This window comes from Microplitis demolitor, chromosome 9 (assembly GCF_026212275.2).
Source record: "Microplitis demolitor isolate Queensland-Clemson2020A chromosome 9, iyMicDemo2.1a, whole genome shotgun sequence".
In the NCBI taxonomy this organism is placed as follows: Eukaryota; Metazoa; Arthropoda; class Insecta; order Hymenoptera; family Braconidae; genus Microplitis; species Microplitis demolitor.
The window spans coordinates 11,436,785-11,455,190 of NC_068553.1; the positions used below are offsets into that span (position 1 = coordinate 11,436,785).

At 32.6% G+C, this 18,406-nt stretch overlaps 1 protein-coding gene across 1 annotated transcript in view; it reads left to right on the forward strand.

The window, feature by feature from the left end:
* Positions 1-18,406, forward strand: part of LOC103570411 (potassium voltage-gated channel subfamily H member 8) — a 355,105-nt gene that overhangs the window by 47,754 nt on the left and 288,945 nt on the right. The gene's annotated exons all lie outside the window — the stretch shown is intronic.

Below are 18,406 nucleotides of genomic sequence, written 5' to 3' on the forward strand. Positions count from 1 at the left end.
ATAATGGAAATAATAAATGATTTTATGGGTTTAGAATAGCTTAATTACAAAGAACCGTGCCTCGCTTATAGGTGGTTTTGAACCATAGGTGTGCAGAGTCGAATTGTATGTTAATATATAGAACTGAGTAAGTTCAGTATCAATTTGGTGTTTCACATACTTGCATTCAATGCGTGAATCCGTACATGGGGGTAGAATTGTTTAATTCTAAGGCACCGAAAATTCTGTTCCATTATCAGAATGTCGTTTGTAATACCCATCATTAAGGCAACTTCAGTCTTCTTGCGTCCAGGGCACCTCCCCGTGGTGACGGTGGTAACGGTCAGAACTATGATTTTGACCGGCTAAGCCCATGGACGCGAGCTATGCCGTGATGGCAAGAAGATTAACAAATTCGATGCATTGTGATGCTTCTGGAGTCTGCCCTGGAGGGGAAGAGATGCAAGCGGAGGATAAACCTGGAGGAAATGGCCAGCTCCTGGTGCGGGGACACCCCGAAAAGACTACTGGCCTTAGCGAAAAACTTACTTGATTTACTTGTGGAGTATATCTCTTAAGCAATAGGAAACGTTTGCGGACATATTCTCTTTCTGGTTCTGAGGAAAATCAAGAAGCCTATGAATATTTTCAAAACCTTCGATTTATTAGTGGTCGTTCCATAAATTCAAGTCATTGCGTAAGTCAGAAATGTTGGCAGATATTTATTCGAAATAGAAATTCTACCAATAACGATAATATTGAAATACCACCTGTCCAAGGAAGTCCTAAAGAAACAAAAGATCTTATCAGACTTGATATGGCAAGAGCATCCAATACACAATCTAAATGCATTTTTGCCTGTCACTCAGGGCGGTTCCGGGCATCGCAACAGACCAGAGCGCAAGTATGGAATGATTTTCGATTTTACATTTCTCAAGACGCCAGAGTCTGTTCGAATCACAATAACTTTTGCTGGACAGATATTCCTCAAGAATCAAAAAACACTTTTGCAGCGACTCAGATAACTGATATGGTAGATCTATTGAGGGGGGGTGATCAGTGCAGACAGAAAACACATTAACTTTGATTTTTTTCAAGATCTTAATGACATGGTTGTAAAGCACTATACTGGTTTAAAAAAAGATCAATTCGAATATTTATTAGTACAGTTTCCTACTCTCAGAGAAACAGAAAAGCGTCACACAGAAACATCTCTTGCAATATATTTAAGTAAACTAAGAACCGGTCATACGGATGACCAACTTGCGCTTGCATTGTTGAACGGATCACGACACATAGCGAAAGACATTAATAAAGCTAGAGTTACTATTGAAAAAGACTTTTTCTCGCCTTCGGGCGGAAAGCGTCAACTTTCGTCCCGCTGTGCGAAATGAAGTTGCCGCTTTCAGCCTCCGTCGACGCAAAAAATAGTATACACACCACGGGAAGTAAATAAGAAAGCCTCAGATCACATGTTTGTTGACCTCGGCTTCGCCTCGGCCAACAATTACATGTGATCTGAGACATTTCTTATTTTACTCCTCTAGGTATGTAATATACTATACTTCTACCCGTTTAGGGTTTGAAAACATGAATAGAGAAAAAATAGCTGAACAGCAAACAGTTTTGTCTCGAAACTTGTTATTAGATGAGAATAGTTCTCAATCGCTTATAACAATCTAGGACTGTACCAATGTCTATATTAATAAAAGTAGAAATAATACATTCTAACGCAGAAGTTATAGTGCACACAAGCAACGACCTGAAGTTAAACCAATGGTTTGTGTTGCACCAAATGGTTTAACCATTGATGTTATTGGCCCTTCCCCAGCGATTCAGAATGATGCGAGTGTATTAAAAACTATTTTAAATAATTCGCCTGAGGTTATATCAAAATTTGAAAGTGGAGATGTTTTCGTAGTAGACCGAGGATTTCGTGATATAGTTTTATATCTGCAGGATAAAGGATTCATAGTATAAATATCTGAATTAGTACGAAGTGGTGAAAATCAACTGAGTGACCTTAGTGCAAATCGTTCTCGTATTATAAGTAAGATTAGATACGTCGTGGGGACAATTAATGGTCACTTAAAGATTTGCTTCAGATATTTTGATCATGTTTGGCAAACAAAAATGGTGCCACATTTAATGCAAGACTTACGGAATGCTGCGGCAATTCATAACGAATCCTATGTTGAATTCATCTCTGATCTTGATGATGCTCAAGTTATATCTGAGTTGATGTTGTCTAATATGAATCGAAAAAATATCTTCGGAGAAATTGTAAAAGAAACTAATCTTCATAGCAGGCTGAAACAATTTTGTTCAATCACCGATGAAGCGTTGATTGATTTTCCTGTTCTATCAGAGAAAGATGTTTATTTAATCTCTTTAGGACATTACCGAATAAAAGAAGCCGAATCGTATTACGGGGAATGCGTAGCTTCTGATGGTAGATTTAGAATCGAAATATGTACCAACACGGATACAGTTGATTTTGCTTCTTATGGGTTGACAGTAGTAGATCCATTATTTATTAAAGGAATAATACAATCTTGACGTATTGATAAAACAGAAAACTATGTTTATGTGTTAAAAGAAAAAAACTCAGTGGGTAAAGATTTAATAAAAGGTTACCACTGTAGTTGCAAAAATGGTACCATCGATACTTGTGTTCATGTGATAACTATAAACTGGTTTTTTGGGTATGTTAAACATCACAGTGTGCAAATAAATCCACCATCAAAAGACCTAGAGGACATATTAATACGATTTGATAGTTCAGATGAAGAGGATACTGAAGAATATTTTTCATTTTTAAACACCCTATATACTAAGGCGCATTCGATTACCAGCGCTAAAAATATTTTTCTGTTAATACACTCTTCTAAAATAAAACACTCCTATATAGATGACCACAGCACGCTATGTAGCCCAAATTGAGGCACGGTTCTTTGTGATAAAAGAACTCTCTGCTAGTGATATTCGTTTTAAAATCTATCCATATGGACATGTGCGATATAAACATTGGCTATTATCAAACAACTGTAAATCAGATTAATGTTGCTGCAATGCGAGAAAGGGTTGATCATCGTGAACATTAAATATCACTTGAAGAATTTACTCTCTATGGATGACCGAGCTCCTGCATGTCTGGATGATGCATTTATCCTGGAAAATGCAACACAGCAAATCGATCACAATTGGCATGAACTACCAGGATGATTAAAATATAAATATGAATATAATAAAATGTTAGAATATATTGAAAAATTAGTGGGTTACTTGAGGTGTCTTGTTTATTATACATTCCGTAATGATGTCTCAGATGGCCATTTATATCCGTTCAGATGAAATTGCTATAACTGTATTGGGTTTTTTTAGGTTAAGAAAAAGTCTATGGTTTTATTATGTAATGTACTTAAGGTTATGTAAAGTGAAAAAATATTAGAACTTCTGTAGAAAGAAAGACTGTGGTTTATTATATATTCGAGGTAATGTTAAATAAAAAACAAATCTATTAACTGGTTGACCCTGCGAGCCAACCCAGATACTTCCCGCTGTTTTCGAGCCCAAAGAGCTCGAAAACATCATTGCGAATATATGTTTAGGATCTTCAAGTACGACAATACTTTTAATTACTCTTATATTTTCGAGAACTTCGAAAAATGAATATTTTCAAAAAAAATTAGTTTCTTTGTCTTCGACGATATTTCTCAAATGGATTATTTGATTGAAACGTTCTTGGCAGCAATCGAAAGCTTCCATTGCGTTGTAGAGCTAATCACATTTTGAATTCGATCGATTGGATAGTTTTCAAAATATCCAAGTAAAACAAAAAAAAAACATTTATTTTTAATTTTTTCGCAATCGTTATCTTTCGAACGGATTGTTTAATTGATAAGATTTTGGTGGCCATTGAGAGCTTTTATCGTTCTACAGCTGATTAGACTTTGAAACTGATCGATTAGGCAGTTTTTAATATATAAAAAAAAAAAAAAAACAAAACAAAAAGTTTTTTTTTCTCGTTTTTCTTAAATATCCCAGATCTCTTTTGAATGCCGCAAGAACCATCTAGATCGGTTCATTTATTGAAAAGTTATGAGAGGTTTACATCCACACACACACACACTCAAACCCACACACACACACACGCGCGCGCGCGCTTCTGCGGACGTCTCTCTGAACATAGTCATAATAGTTTTCTTGGACCTCAAAATGTCGACATCTGATAGAATATCGTTTTTCGAAAATCGGAGTGAAACCACTAACTTCCCGATTTTTTCGGAAATTGGCAATTTTCTTAGTAAAAAATTAAAAAAATTTATAGTTTATGAAAGAATAAAACGAATTATTTTAGGTTGTAAGTATTAAAAATGCCATTTGGCAGCCGAATGGGAAGGTAGATTTCTTACTCGATCTATCGAATATATTAATTTCATACACGGATATTTTGTGATACATGTTAGTATGTAGTCATGGTATGAAATCAGGCTCATTTTCTAAGAGAAAGGGTAAAAAGAGACAACGACACTTTCTCGAAGGACTTTAGATAGTTAATTTGGAAAAACTTTGTATAGACAATATACAAGTATAACCTTCACGCAAATCACGTATAGCTATATTCATAGTATACAATGTTTATTCAATTTTTAGATAATTACTATAAACTAACAGTATTGCTATCAACAAAATTATCTTTCAGTGCAAACAAATTAAATAGTATATTGTGTGACAAGGGATGAGACAAGACGATTTCAGACTAGGGTGAGGTTGGCCGCCCGGGCCGCAGGCAAGGGCTGATGTCACCCGCAGTCTCAAATCGTGTTTTATCCTGAGTCACACACTATATTTTACACGATCAACTGTAAAGGAACTTGAAGAGTCAGTGTCAGCAGCCAGTAAAAAACAAGATAATTTCAAGCCAATGATGCCGAGAACTGTTAGAGAAGGAGAAATATGTGATTTACAGTCACTTATTAAATAGTAAATAGTACTAAAATATTATTTTCACTTATTTTTTAGTAATGTTATTTGGTTAATTAAAACTGTCACTTAAAAAATGAAATGAGTAAACTGAAGTGACAAGTAAACAAATGAGAGTAATAAGAGTGCAAATAAACATTAAATATATCTAGCACAGGGCAGAAACAATTGTGTTTCTTCCCAAGGGAAGAAACACAATTGTTTCTGCCCGCTATGAAGGGATTTGTGAATTACGAATTCGCTAGCAGTTGTTTGCATCATCGGCTTGAAATTAGCTTGTCTCGACGGGCTGTAGAGACACTGAAACTTCAAGTTTTGATGCTGATATCATGAAAAAATTATTTTATTACTGACAAGAAAAATTCAACGAAAATAGATTTTAATGTGTGATGCATAATTTATTAAGACTTAAAACTATAAAAGATGCGCGTTTCTATATTGAAAAAAAATTCAAAAATCCCTTCAAAGGAATGAAAACCATATTTTTAAATTATCTCAACTCTGTCCAAACATTCGGGGATATAAAATTTTTGGAAAAAGGGGTCGAAACATAGCCCGTGTAAAAAAGTTCGGGAATTCCCGCGGTGAGTCGGCAGAATTCCTAAGGAATACATATTTGTGTAAAAATAGAACTTCTGGATGGATTCCGGATAAAAACTAGGCATGCAGTTTTATCGTAATTGATAGTGAGAATTCCAGTCAAAAAAAAATTAATATCAGCTGATCGTACATAATTGTAGAAAGACGCAGTCAAGACCAATAATGTAAGATTTCCCAGATAAAAAGAATGATTTTATCACGTAACGGATTCCTAGTATCAAGATTCCTATATAAGATCTCGATGACATCTGGCGAAAAAGTACATGAATAGCAAAAAAATTATTGTCGAGAGTAGTCGATAGGAAATTTTCGATTCAGTGTCCTGCTGCTAATAATTCATAGGAATCCGATCGATCTTTAAATAAATTGACAGGTATTTAATTTTTACCGATGCCCTAAAATTTCTTTTTGAATACGGTATAAATTCTGGAGGAATTCTTATAAAGCTCCGGTGAAATTATTGGCAATAAACTGAATCAAAAATTTCATTTTTCTAGTGTAAAAATAAATCACTATATATTCACATAATTTTCGGTTAGAAGTCGGCTGGAATTTTGCCGGAGCTTTATATGAATTTACACAGAATTCATCCAGTGTTCGAGAAGAAATTCTAAGACATCGGTATTAATGAAAAACCTGTTGAATTTATTTGTAGACCACTTGAATTCCGATGAATTATTGGCAGGAAACTGAATCAACAATTTTTATTTTCGATTTCAATAATAATTCATTGAATATTCATGTACTTTTTCGCTAGAAATCGGCTGGAAGTTCGCCAGAGCTTTATAAGAATTCCTTCAGAATTTCTCCGGTGTTTGAAAAGAAATTTTAGGGCATCGGAATAAATTAAATTCCTGTCAATGTATTCAACGATCAATCGAATTCCGATAAATTATTGTAATAATCAGTAAGACACTGAATCAAAAATTTTCTTTCGGCTACTAATGTACCTTTTCGCCAGATGTCAGTAAGATCTCACTAGGAATCCGTTACGTGATACGACCATTTTTTATCTGTGAAATCTTACATTATTTTTCTTAACTGCATCTTTCTGCAATTACGTACGTTCAGCTGATATTACTTTTTTTTCACTGAAATTCTCATCATCCGTTACGATAAAACTGCAGATCTAGTTTTCATCCGTAAGTCCTATTTTGACACAAATAAGAATTCCTTAGGAATTCTGCCAACTCACCACCGGAATTCCCGAACTTTTTTAATATGTATTGTAGTGACTGGTATCTTAAATTAACATCACTTTGTCACGATATTTAAATATCGTGGCAGTCTCACATTAGGTCGGTGAGCAACAGATGGCAGCACACGCTGCTCTCACGTCTCTACACTCGTTAATTTTATGATTATTTTGTTATATATATAAGATTTTATATTTATTATTACTCTGCTTGTATTTAATTACTTTATTAGATGGAATCTGCGCTGGAATTAGCAAAAATTACTGATTATATTGAGTTTATAAGTATAATTTATGAGGCTGGAAGGTAATTATTCAGTTTATTTATATGCTTGTAATTATTGCGGTTGGTCGGCGCATGCGCGGCGACGCAACAGTTGTCAGCAACAAATTTATTAAATTATCAATGAAATTTATAATTATTTTACATACACTATCAATGGGTTTATATATTTAAATTACTGTTAATTAATAATATATAAAGTAATTGGGCATTTGACGGCGGGAATTGGCAAGGCTACACAATTGACATCGGGTACGTCAGCGTTGGTAGTATTTGAAAGTAACATGCGATAGAGATCTTACTCCAATGGGTTAAACTGAGATGCATATATGAAATATGGCCGGTCGAGGTGCCGGCATGAAAATCACGTGCTGCCATGGTCAGACGTGGATAATCTTTTGTACGAGCAGGGTGTGCTGTTGCGTGCTAAAATTTGTCAAGTGATTTTGCTTTGATTTACATACACATATCTCTGGTCAATTGAGTTATTTTGAGTTACACAAATATTGCAACTGATGATGGAGCCGATCCGCCACTTGTACTACGACGACGACTGTAAGTACCTTTGGTAAATTCATTGGCGTGTAGCTTTGCATTCCCGCGTTGGTGGCCATTTGCAAGCGTGGGAATCTCACGTATGTAATAAAGTATTATCGTGGTATTATTAAATTGTGATTACAAGCATACGAATAAAAGTAGTAATACTCGAGCCCAGGGGATGATAAAAATTTAATCACGATTATTCATTATAAATTAAACAGCGGATATTTATTGTGAAGGAATATTTTTGCTATTATTATTATTCTACGCCACGTGATTATCATCATATGCGCCTGAGTCTCAACTGCTTGATATATCTATATATATATATGTATATATTTACCTTATTCAGCGCCGAGTTTAATAATTTGGGTTATGAATTATTATTTACCTGAGAATTGTTCAGGAATTATTATTGAGTTGGGTTATGAAATATTAATGAGTTGAAGTATACATTATTATTTAGTTCTGTATTATTTATGAAATATCAGTGGTTTAAGTTTGAAATAGTACTAATCTGACTTGAGAATCGAGAACTAATAATTTGAGTTAGAAATTTATTAGTAGCTGAGTACTAGTATAACTCACCATTGGTTTGAATTTAATTATTAATTATTACTCAGCGGAATATTGCTCAAAAATACTTAGTGTGTAGCGTATTAATTGAATTAGTGATTATTATTTATCTGACTATTGATTATGAATTATTATTAATTTGCTTATTAAGTATTAATAAGTGGAGTTATTTATTATTGTTAATTTGAAGTATTATTATTTTTATTGTTGAGTTGAGTCATCACCTAATTATTTATTATTTGCGTCCACAACAATATTATTTTAGATTACCGTAAACCCACCAGTGGAATTTACTGGGAATTTGTACTGGAGAATAATTTAGCTATTTCTTTTGTTTATTTTCCGGTGCGAGTGAAATATTAAGTAGTATTATTATTTATTTTACAATACATTTATTGTTTATGAGTTATTATTATTGTTTACATTAATTTTATATGCGCATACTGCTAATATTAATTTCTGTTGTAAGTGATTTATTATTATTTTGAACATTATTTATGTGAGTATGCGTCATGTATATTGACTAATTAATTAATCAATTAATGGATAATTAAAGCAAATGGTCATCAACCCGGTATTTATTTAATTTATTTATTTTAATTACTGCTATCTTTCTTGCTATCCTTTTTCCTAAATCTGAAATCGCTATCCTGTCATTTTATTTTATTTTCATTTTCATTTTCTCCGTTGTGTTATTTCGAGTTAATTTTGTTCGTGGGGCACACGAACTGGCGCCCAACTAGGTTTTCTAACCCAGCCTGAGCGGAGCAGCCAGTCCAGGGAGATTCAGGACATCTCCAGGTGGGATATTTGGTTCTGGGTTTATTTTATTTTCAGTTTCCGACCAACGGAGAGCCATAACGGCTATTGAGCGCCAACTACACTCCGCCGTGGGACGCGTGAAATAGAAGATAACGTTATAACTTATACACTACAATAATAACACACTTATATTAGAAATAATAACACCACAATAAGCAGCAGTGAAAGAAAGCAAAGAGATATATAGTTTATTGATATACAGATGTTTGCTGTTAAGATGTCAATATAAGACTGACTGACTTAGTCGCGCATCTATAAAAAACAAGAGAAGAAGACATTTGTTTTATAACTATTCAAATATTTCAAAACATTAGTTTCACATTCGTTACACTACCCCCTTCTCAATAAATTATCGTCTCGATTAAAATTGTGTTGGGCGAATCGAACTTAATTGGAATTAAAATCATTTGCAATTTTTGTTCGATTCTGCTATGGTCCCAGCACACCCTATCTATCACCCTACAGGGAAAAAAACACCATAGCAGAAAAAACAACCCTGTAGGCTAATGCAAAGCTGATAAAAAAAATAAAAAAATAATCTATAATTTAATTGAGCTAAGAATTGATAAAAAAATAAAATATTCTGCTAAGAAGTTAATCGATACGCGTGACTCTATTTTCCTAATCAACGAATCAAATAAATAAAATTAAAAATGTAACCCTCCTCTTGAATAATAGATCCTCAATGGGAATGGGAACAGGTACGGGATGGGAACAGGAACTCCTTCCTCTCCTCCTTGAAGGGCTAGGAATGGACTCCTTCTCTCCTTCCCCAATGAAATTGGAAATATTGTCTTCACATAATAAAGAAAACAAAACGAGTATCTCTAAAATTTTATAAAATTTTATATTTAAACATATTTCATCGTTACATTTTGTTATTTATTAGTTGTTAATTTATATACTGTTAGTGTGATCAATTCAATAATTTTCGATCTTATATGCTCATGTTCTACCGTTCGATTCAATCAGGTTACTCTCCGATATGTCATCTCGAGCTAACATACCGATGATTCTGAATAACACACATTGCAACGAATTTCATTTTTCTCCCTAAAAGCTCCTTGGAAACTCTCCAGGGCATCCACCTATCTTCCAGAAATCGTGCACTACTTAAGGAAGATGTCGACTATGTCAACTGCGGATGGATCCCAAAGCTCCAATCAGGTTGATTTAGCCATTGATAAGTCCTCAGAATCAAACTTTTGATCCTTGTTGAGCTCACTTAGATCAAAAGAAATATCCACTCTGATCAAAGACTGAGGAATCTCGGGAACCCCTTTCAACGATTAATCGTTCAGGGCCCACGGCCAGACTTCCCTTCAGCTAATATACTCAAACCCAGAACATTTCCAGTATAAATAGAATCCCGGGAATCCCTGGAACAACGTTACCACTGAGATCGTTCAGAGCCCTCGGCCAGACTTCTTTCAGAATCTCGGGAACTCATCAGCAACGTCTATAGTATGGCTATTCAGGGTCCACTGCCAGACTTTTCCTAAGGACAATACCAGGCTTTAGTAAGTCGTCCAGACAAATCTTTCAATTCTATCAGTTTGAAAAAGATATCCTAGTCTTACCAGTTGACTACAAAATCCCGAGAACACTTTACAACGTCTATACTGAGATCGTTCAGGGCCCCAGTCGGACTTCTTTTTCATTTCTTTTCATTGATCACAATATAATGCAAAACGATTTACATGTACGATTTCATATTTTCCATTGGGAATTTTTCTAATTCTATAAACAAGATTATTCAGTCTATTTTCAATTTCATAAGGACCCTCCCAATCGCATTGAAGTTTCGGAGATTTCCCCTTGACTCTATGGGGGAAATAGAGCCAAACTAATTCTTTTTCTTTAAAAGTTAACATATTCATTTTTAAATCAAAATTTGACTTTGCTTTATTTGACTTGTTTTCAAATTTATTTCTTGTAATATCGTAAATAGAATTCATTTTCTCTCTCGATTGACTCACAAAGTCAGACAGTGTCTCAGATTCCCCTGAATTCTTCAGGTCTATCGGAGATCCTCGAAGAAGATTCAAAGGAATCCTGAGTTCACGTTCCATCATGAGCATTGCAGGAGAAAATTCTGTAGTTTCATGTTTAGATGAGCGATAAGCTAACAGGAAACGTGGTAACCATTTATCCCAGTCTTTTTGATTTTTTGAGATAAATTTTGAGAGGTATTGAAGAATCGTCCTATTCAATCTTTCAACCATGCCGTTTGATTGAGGATGCAAAGGAGTAGTTCGAGTTTTCTTTATTCCTGAATATTCCATCAATTCTTCAAAAATTAAAGATTCAAATTCTCTACCTTGATCTGAATGAATTTCCAAAGGAAGACCATGATGACGAATAACATGACAAACTAATGCTTCAACGATTGTGGATGTTTGATGATTTGGAATAGGAATTGCTTCTGACCACCTAGTAAAATAATCTGTGACAACTAAAATAAAACAATTTCTTGAAGAGGATTTGGTAATTGGACCGAGGATTTCAATTGCAATTCTTTCAAATAGTGATCCTACATTATAAATCTGATATTCTGCTTTAGTTTTACGATGAGGACTTTTTTCGAGAAACAAACTTTACAATTTTTACACCATAACTCAACATTCTGCTTACAAGTTGCCCAGTAGAATATTTGACGAATTTCGTCAAGGGTTTTTATTGATTCCAAAATGTCCACCAGATGAAGAGTTATGTGCTTCATGGAGAAGGTCGTTAACTTAATTTTTTGGAACAATAATTTGCCAAACGATTTACGAGAGATTTGGAGATTCCCACTCTTTATAAAGTATATCGTTTTTCAATTCTAAAGAATCCCAATAGAGTAGATAAACTTTAAAGGTGGAGACAAGATGAGAAATAGACTGCCAATCCGGTACAAGATTTTTTTTCTTAAAATCAATGATAACTTTCAGCAATTCATCTTCGATTAGGAGTTTACCCTAATCAATAGGATCTGCGATTCTTAAATTTATTTGTTTGATATAAAGACAATCTTCTGAAATTTTTTAATTTAATTGTTGACATTTTTTACAATCACGAATACGGCGAGATAATGCATTAGCATTTTGATGATTTGTACCAGGGTGATGAACAATCTCAAAATCATATTGAAGTAGAACTTCTACCCAACGAGCCATGTGACCTTCAGGATTTTTAAAAGATAACAACCATTTTAATGCAGCATGATCAGTTCTAATGATGAATTTTTCCCCTATTAAATAATGACGAAATTGTTCAATTGATTTAACAACAGCTAATAATTCTCTCCTAGTAACACAATAATTTCTTTCCGCCTTATTCAATATTTTGTTATAATAAGCTACTACTTTTTCAACCTCTTGCTCCTTACCATCAGGAGTCTTAATTTGATGAACTTGAGACAAAACTGCACCTAATTGGAAGTAGGAAGCATCAATATCTAGAATGAAAGGAAGATTTGGATCTGGAGGTGTTAGAACAGGGGCAGTACTTAAAGCTTTCTTTAAGTTTTCAAAGGCTTGATGAGCTTTATCATCCCAAATAAATTGTACTTTTTCCTCAGTTAATTTATGAAGATCCTTAGCGATCAGGGAAAAATTTTTTTTAAATCTCCTGTAGTACAAGCAGAGTCCTAAGAAGCCTCGAAGATCGGTTTTATTTTTTTGGAATAGGCCAATTGGTAATTGACTCAACTTTCCTTGGATCGCATTCGATTTTATCTCCGGAACTTACATGACCTAAAAATGGAACTTTGTGTTGGAAAAATACACATTTTTGTGTATCGATCTTTAGGCCTGCTTGAAGAATTCTGTCAAATATAATTTCTAAATGTTCGAGGTGCTCTGAGAAAGTTTTGCTACGAACGATGATGTCATCAATATAAACTTCACAAATTTTTTCTATTAATCCTTCTAAAACAATATTCATTAATTCGATGAAAGTAGCTGGGGCATTCCATAGCTCGAATGGAAGAACTAAAAATTCCCAAAGTTGACCACTTGTACAAAATGCTATCTTTTCCCTGTCCTTCTCATTCATACGGATCTGCCAATATCCGCTTTTAAAATCGATAACTGAAGTCCAAACCGTGCCTACTATAGAATTAATAATTTCCAATTGATGAGTAATTGGAGTAGCTTTTTTCTTAGACACTGAATTTAATTGTCGATAATCTACACAAAATCTCAGAGTTTCAACTTTTTTCTTTTTAAATACGACTGGAGATGCCCATGGACTGGAACTAGGTTGAATAACACCTTGACTTTTCATATCTTTTAATAATTCGGAAGCTTCTTTCCTATAATGTAATGGAATACGTTTAGGTGATTGCTTAATGGACTGAGCATTTCCTGTGTCAATATCATGTTCAATATAGTTACAAACGCCAATGTTATTCTTATTTTTAGCAAAGATATTTTTATATTTTATCAGAAATTAATTAAATTTGTCGTTTTCTGAATCATTTAAATTTTTAATTAATGAATCGTAAATTTCTTTTAAAAATTCTGGTAATAAGAAATTTGTTTTGGTTTTAAATTGACTTACATAGATCTTCTTGGTATTGTTAAATTTTTTATTTAAAAGATTATTAAAATTTTTTAGTAATTTAGATTTTTTTAGGAAATGTTTACCCAGTAAACAATCTACTTTAATTTCTGCGAAAATAATATCTGAATCAATGGAGATATTCCAAATTTTAATCTGAGATTTGTGAATAAATTTATATGGAAATTCGTCACTGGATGCAGTAAAAATTTTATAAGGTTTATAATTATTGTTTGGTAAATCTTTAAATAAATTAACATTAACAATAGTAATATCAGCTGCAGTATCGATATTCATTTTGCAAAGAATATTATTAATAGTCCCATGTAATTTTAAATTTATATTGGAATCTAAATTACTTAATTTAATTTTTTTAATAGAATAGGTTGATCCGTCCCCAGTCGAATCAACCCCATTTAGTTTCCCTGACGCTGGATAGTCGTATTATTTTGGTTAAATCTAGGTCTCTTATTTTGTTGAAAATTTTGTTGATTATTAATTTGTAAACTTTTACAATCTTTCATAAATCGTCTTAGTTCATTACAATTCCAACATTTGCGATTATTATTATCAAATTCTAGTTTTCTTTTTAAATTAGATTTATAATTATTTAAAATTATTATTTGGCTGAATTGTATTTTTCGTTTCTCCATCAATTAATTTTGTTATTGATTCTAATTCTAAAGCTCTTTCTGTAGCTTTCTTCAAAGTAAAAATTTTTTCGGATCGTAAAGAAAATTGTAATCTCTTATCTAATAATCCACTAATAAAATGTTGAGAGGATTGACGGTTAACTACACTGTCTGTTGAATCGGGATACGCGAGGCGAGCGAGTTTGTCTATTGTTTCAGCAAAGCTGTCAAGAGATTAGTCAGATTTTTGTTTCTTATTTAGTAATTAATTTAAATAAACATAAAAAATTTTTCTTTCACCAAATCGCGATATTGAAATTTCTTTAATTTTATCATAATTTTTTAATTCGCCTGTTGATAATTTTTCTAATATTGTTCGAGCTTTTCCTCTTACTAAACCTCTTAAATATGACGCTTTAATTGCGATAATAACGATTTCAAAATGTTTCAAATATCTATCGGCAGACACAGAAGCATCAAATGTGTCTGGCTTAATTGAATCAATTGGTCTAGAAATAAATGACGGGTTGGATGTCACGATTATTCTCGGTTTATTTTTATTAATTTTCTCATTTGATTTATTTCCTAAATTTTTGTTTATTTTCGCGTCTATATGAATTTCCGCGTCAACATTGATGTGATGAAGGAGGAACCGTATCAAATATCGTGTCATTATATTATTATTATTATTATTATTATTATCATTATTATTATTATTATTATTATTATTATTATTATTATTATTATTATTATTATTATTATTACTATTATTATTATTATTATTATTATTATTATTATTATTATTATTTTTATTATTATTATTGTTATTATTATTATCATTATTATTATTATTAATAAGGGGTACATCACCGGATTTAGTTCCTCTTGGTGCGTCTTCTTATTTATCCGCAATTCTTCCGAGGAATCCTTTCATTCTGGAGAATCTGGATTTTAGCTGTCGAACCGCTTTCCGTCCTCCTCCCTCTTCTTCTGTAGATAGCACGCAATGTGCTCGCGGAACTCCTTCAGTTTGTTATTAAGCTCGTTCGTTATTTTATTGTCCAGAGCGTTTTCGATGATGTCTGAAGTATCATCGGCAATCGTTGGCCTTGACCGTCGCTGCAATTTTTTTTTTTTTTTTTTTTTAATATTTACTTATCACTTTTCACACATTTCTGACATCAACTTGTGGTGACTGGTATCTTAAATTAATATCACTTATGCACTACAATAATAAGATGTCAATATAAGACTGACTGACAGTCGCGCATCTATAAAAAACAAGAGAAGAAGGCATTTGTTTTCTAGCTATTCAAATATTTCAAAACACCAGTTTCACATTCGTCACAACATATATACATACATACATATATATATATATATATATATATATATATATGTATGTATATATATAGATATATATATATATATATATATATATATATATATACGCCAGTACAAATGTAAGGCCTTCATAATTGATCTCTTTTTTTCTTCATCTTTAACATAGTTTCCAATCAGCCTCCAATGTTTAAGAGGAAATAACGACGCTATACAGCTAAAATCGTATGTATTGACTAGCGCATTTTACATTCATCTATTAACAACGATAATTTTATTCTAATTGAGCTAGAAATAAAAGAAAGTCCACATCAAAACGTATCCCAAAAATAAACAAATGAAGGCTTGAATAATATTTGAGCTGAAAATTGCATTGGTTAGTCCAAACGCCTAATCCACGCAACCAAATAATTAATTAAAACAAAAGTCGGACATAACACCTTTAATATTATGTTTTGACCATTTTTTCCGATAATTTGATAGCCTTGAAAATTCTAATGGAATCAAAATATCGGTCTATCAGTTGACCCTGCGGGCCAGCCCCAAACCTTCCCGCTCATTTCGAGCTCCTTGAGCTCGAAAATATTGCCAGGAATACAGTATCAAGCTCTTTGAACTCGAAAATACTTTTGTATGCCGTTGTTTTCGAAAAAAATTTTTTTTTACCATTTCTTGCTCCCACGATATTTCATTGACAAATGATTTGATTTTCATGTTTGAAGTAGCAATCGACCGATTTCGATAAAGCTTAAAGCTGATCAGATTTCGAAATCGTTTGGTTTAGTGATTTTGAAGATATTTGCAAAAAACCTTTTTTCACCATTTATTTTTTCCACAATACTTCTTAGAAAAATAATCCGATTATGATGGTTGAGGTGGCCATCAACGCCTTTTATTAATTTCTGAAGTTGATCAGATTTTGGAATTGTTTAGTTCAGTTGTTTCAAGTATATTCGAAATAAAACATTTTTCACCATTTCTATTTCCCACGAGAACTATAGAACAAATTATCCGATTGATAAGGCTAAGGGCGAAATTGACGCGTCTTATCAAACCCGAGCGCTGATTAGATTTTAAAATCGATCGTCAAAATCGTTACTGAGAAATCAATAAAAAACTAAAAAAAAATTTTTTTTTTTCGTAATTCACTAATATTTTCGAGTCTGCTTAATCAAATGATCTGAAATTTCCAGAAACGTTGATGGCCAACAAGCTCTTCCGATTGCCGCCTCAACTATCCGAATCCGTTCATTAGTTAAAAAGTTATAGACCGGTCACACACACACACACACACACACACACACACACACACACACACACACACACACACACACACACACACACACACACACACACACACACACACACACACACACACACACACACACACACACACACACACACACACACACACACACACACACACACACACACACACACACATACACACACACGGGTATCATTCTAAAAACTGTCAGAATAACTTCGCAAGACCTCAAAACGTTGACATCGGATGAAATTTCGATTTTCGCAAATCGCGGTGAAACCAATAACTTCCCGAAATTATTGGAAATCATCGATTTTCTTAGCGGGAAGTTAAAAATGTTGAAAATATGTTGTTTATTCCATATTTCCCATTACAATTAAATTTTATCATTTGTATCTTAGTGTGAACAAAATAACCTGTAAATTTCACAGCTTTTTACATTTTAAAAGTATTTCTTTTATTGTTCATTATGTTTCAATCGTACCTGTACGTCTTATAATGATAACTGGTCTTGCAATCATAATAGTGACTACCATTTTGATCTCATACTATTAAATTTTCTATATTTTGTTTACGTAAGGGTTAGTTTGGTACATCATTTATTCATGCATAATGTTTTGTCAAATAAACTATCTGAAGTTCTCTATCGAAAATAGTCGTTGTCTTTTTTTACATTCACTCTTAGAAAACGAGCTTAATTTTATATTATGACTATACACTAACATAATAATACAATAATATTTATGATACGTATGTTTGAAGCTTTTTATATAGATTAATTGGAAAATCTACCTTTCATTTCAGCTGCCAAATGGCCTTTTTTTAGAATATAAAAGGATTCGACAGTATTTAACAGTTTTCATTTTTATTTTCTATGGCCATTCTCAGACTGTGCCCCCCCCCCCCTCGCTTTATTATATTTTAAAATTTTCAATGACTTTCAGCTGCCGTAACGATATTAAAATTTTATTAATTAATTTAAAAATATTAACACATTTATTGAAAAAAGGACAACCTAGTTGTTATTTCACCGGAATGTAGAATTTTCTAAAAATTACTTACAGTTCTTATCAATTGGAAGTTAAACAAAATGTATATAATAAATTTCAGTAAAATCTTCACGCCAATTTTATGATTCGATTTTTTAAATTTTATGGGCTGAAATTTATTCAATAAATTGTGTTTAACTCCTAATAAATTACGTTTGCAAATAATTTTTCTTCTAATTCTATAACACAGTGAAATAACTACTACGTCGTCCTGTTTTTGATTAAGGTTTTAATTTTTGTTTAATTAGTTAATTAAATTTAGGCACGGTTTGGCAGCTAAAAGTCATTGACAATCGTAAAAAAAAAGAAAAGTTAGCGAACAGCTGACAATTTTCATAATTTCGAAATAATAAAATAAAATTTTTGAATAGTAAAATTAAAAAAGTGCACTTTTAGAAAATTTTAAAATGAATACGTGCATTTTTAAAAATTTCGATTACTTATTAGTTAATTTTTTTATATGTCATTTACAAATGGTCTTATGTCTGCTGCGTTTACATTTACAATTTTAAAAAGCGTGGGATATTGTTTGAAAATAGCCTTAATAATGAATGATCGATTTTTTCAATATTTATATTAATACTATAAATA